Below are 4,269 nucleotides of genomic sequence, written 5' to 3' on the forward strand. Positions count from 1 at the left end.
AACCCAGTCAACCATTCTAGACAACCGAAACATGAAACATTCTCCTCTTTGGCGCCGGCGGGCTCCTTACGGTGCTCCTTGGCATGGCCTGCGCGATAGGCGGATCGGGGCGAAGTGGCCGTGCATGGTCCACGGTTGGCGGCCAGCCCGGGGGGCCACTTACATTGACGAGTGGATACCATGCGCGACCAAAAAAACACGTAAAAAGGATGTCTTTTTCAAGATAGGGCACGTTACGTATGTAACGTGATAAGGGTGTCAAAAACACAAAAATAGTGAAAAAAGGGTATCTATTTCGCTAGGAAAGCTACGTGTTTAGGGTCAAATTTGCGGGGATGATAAAACAAAATTAAAATATTTTATTAAGGATGTCCTTTTTGCCCCAACACTACGTGTTTAGAGTCCGATTTGTGCGAGGTGTGGAAGGTGGGGCCGTACTTAACCAAATGATGTGTAAAGGTAAAACCGACGACCGACGGACCCGCGACATATCGATCACTTTAGGCCCTACTTGTTTAGGGGTTCTTTTCAGGGAAAATTGTATCGTTTTGAGTATCGTTTTGTTTCCAATACTTGTTAAGGGTACGGTTTCACACGCCAATACTTGTTAAGGGGTGCATTTTCAGAATATGGAAAATACGTGTTTAGGGTGCTTTTCGAGACCCCATGGTCGCGCATGGTATCCACTCGTCAATGGAAGTGGCCCCCCCCCCCGAATGTTTGAATCACTGAGTGAGCGCGCTCAGTTGCCAGTTATACTGACCTAATAGAAACATTTTCTGGACAATGTCATTAAACGGATATGCATCTCATGATCAAATAATGCGAGCGCGAAGCGCGAGCTGAATTTTTTTATATTCACACCTAAAAAGAGACATTATAATCAAATTTGTGTAATCATGATAGGTACCTGTCTCGCTAAACAATACGAGCGCGAAGCGCGAGCTGAAGTTTTCGTATATTTTGACCCCAAACAGCGAGATTTTGAGGAATATATTTTAGGAATCCATTAATAGTATGCATATCTCACCATAGTCATCTAATGCGAGTGCCAAGCGCTTGATGGTTTATAAGAATTACATCTGAACACATGAAACACTTTTTGTAGTCATTGCAATCATGATTATCGTACGCATCTCACTACTAATCAAATATTGCGAGCGCGAAGCGCGAGCTGAAAATGTAGATAATTCAGACCTGAAGTGGGGCATTCTAAGGTTTCTTTGTAGGAATTAGCTAGGACCATACGTAATTCAATATCCAAATGATGCGAGCGCGAAACGCGAGTTGAAAATTTTTGATATTCAGATCAGAAGAAGGGACATTTTAAGGACTGATTTTAGGAATTCATGAAGAGCAGACATATCTTACCAATCCACTAATGCGAACGTAATCACGGACAGGAAATGTTTCATATATAAGAAGACCTTAACATGGGGCAATCACTTTTTGAGTCATGAAAAAGAAGCATATGACGTAGGCCCTGGGCAAATTATGTTTCATGAAGTTATGATAAAAATGTTTCTTATGTAATGTAACATAACATAATTATAATATAACATTATAATATAAAACAATGATAACTCAAGTGCTATATATTTGGTTTATATTGACTTGAAAACGGGATGTTTCAGTACAACAGGATTATATATCTCGTTAACAGACAATACAAGCACCGGGAACAATGAAGACGTAGGCCCTGGGCAAATGTTTCACGAAGTTATGATAAAAATGTTTCTTATGTAATGTAACATAACATAATTATAATATAACATTATAATGAATAATATTTTCTTCTTTCCCACTACACGCTTCTCTTCCTTTCTCCCTCCTTTCTCCTTTTCCCCTTTTCCCCGTTTTTTTTTTGGTCAGCCGATTGGGAGGGCACGTGCCCCCCATGCCCCCCCCCCGTAGTTACGCCACTGTTCAATTCAATTCAATTCAATTCAATTTATTTTCATTCTTCAACATAATACAAATAATTACATGATAAATCAATTCAATTCAAATAAAAGCATGAACAAAATTCAACATTAAATAAATAATATACATATTCAATAAGTGATTCAAATATAAATTAACATGCATGTCAAATTTAAATCAATATAATCAATATAATTAAATATAATTTAATCAATATAATCATATATCATGAGAAGAATGGAGGGGTCCACTGAAAAGCAAAGCTTGTAAAATGTGTCCATATGGCAAATACCCCTCCAATATTATTATCTTTTTTACCCCATGATGGTTTAATGGTTTTATTAGAGATTACATTAAAAAAGAATTGACATTTCATCTTAATCCCTTCCCAAAGACCACAACATAGATGAATTGGAAGAAACGGGAGTTTTTCTTCAATGTTATGATAAGGACATATGTATTTCGTTTGGAAATGGTGAACTGGCTCTTTATTTGCATTTTATGATTCAATAATATTGTTTTATTTGTTAAGCGGTATTTCAGGAAGAATTTTCACCAATAAAACAATTATCTCTTGTGATGTTTTTTTTCTTCATTACTTTCGTAAAAAGTGGGGGGATGTTTGTACAGGCCATCCCCCCTCCTCGAAAAGTGGGGGGGGGATATATCCCCCCCCATCCCCCCCCCCCCCGGGATTTACGCCGGTGCTTGATATATTTTACATTAGCGAACTAATGATGAATGAATGAATAAGTACGAATAAATTAATGAAGTAAGGATGAATGAATATTCATGAATGAATGAATGAATGATAAATGATGAATAAATCAGTGGATTAATGCAGGCCTGGGATTAATGTCATAAAATGAATTATGAAATGATGGATGAATCGTTCAAATATCCGTTGCTGGAAATTTCAATCAATTTTGATTGACATCAATCAAGGGAAATCTATGTGATTGACTTCTAAGTGCTGTATTAAGGCGGATATAAACTCAATCTTTAATGGGACATAATCTTCACTATTGAATTAGCTAAGGAGATGATGTGGCCCAAAGCGACTACACCCTTGAATAATTACTCAAAATAATTGATTTTTTATGAGTATATCCTTTATCCTGTTTTTGATATACCTCTTTGTAGAGAAATACAATACACCCAAACTGCTTTGTTGTTAAGCAGGAGTTTTCAAAGATCCGGTCTGGTGTTGTTTCCATCGTCTCTCAGAAAGATTTGTTTGGCTAAGGCCTATTTGTTTGACTTAGAATCTCCAGAACTTTTATTTCCTGATAGTTTTCAAGCGAACTGTAGTTTTGTTTCCGAGCTCCACAATTATACATGATAATAAGACATTTAAAACAAAATATAATTGGTTATCTCAAACTTCTTTTTTTTAAAGATTTTTGGTCATTACTTTCTGCTTAGACGATAGTAAATCATCCAAATGAAACTGTACACCCTAAGAAATTTCTGCACCCTAAGGGGTGCTAATGTGCACCCGCACATAAAATGGGTGAAAATATGCACCTTTTTGTTACGTCTACGCTTACCTTGTTTGCACCCAAAATGGTGCAAGGATGGAAATGTGAACCTTTCCTAAAGGGTAGAACTATGCATCCTTCGTAGTGCAAAATGTAGCGACATGGACATTCAGAGGCGCATTAAAAAATATCAATATGAAAAAATTGTGCCCCAAAAGAGCACCATTTGTGACATTTAAAGGGAAAAATATTGAACCCTTTTTTTTCTTCGTGTGTAAAGCGCTCATTGGGTTTCTTGCAATGTGTGACTGTTTTACAACTATGCCAGCTATTATTTGTTTTTCACAGGGATATGGTTTCAAAATAAACGATGCGATAAACGAAAAACATAAAACAGTCAGAATATGAGCCATCATTTTGCGTCCTTTTGGTAAAAGGATGTCTTCGGAGCTCGATCTGCTTAGTTTACAATCTTGGAAATATTAATAATCGAACCCGCATCGTCGCTTGACGTGGTTTAGCGCCCTCTATAATTTTACCGTAAATAATCATCGCATACTTTTTTTTGTGGGTGGGGGTATCCATGTTTGCATTTTAAGTTTTTCGTTGTGTACTTTTCTGTTCTATTTCTTTTTCACAAGCGTCTAATCTATTTCATATCGATGTTTAGATCATAAATATCAAAATAAGATGAGAAATAATTGAATAATTAATTCTGAAATGGAAGTAACCGTCTCTGTCCCTTATTCTTTCCTGATCAATAATGCAATCATGCAGTAACTGTTATTTCGGATGAAAGAAAATTTTAACTTAGATTTAAAATTCATTATTCTTTCTATCCTTCCTCATCCCCTTCCTCTATAAT

This window comes from Lytechinus pictus, chromosome 3 (assembly GCF_037042905.1).
Source record: "Lytechinus pictus isolate F3 Inbred chromosome 3, Lp3.0, whole genome shotgun sequence".
In the NCBI taxonomy this organism is placed as follows: domain Eukaryota; kingdom Metazoa; phylum Echinodermata; class Echinoidea; order Temnopleuroida; family Toxopneustidae; genus Lytechinus; species Lytechinus pictus.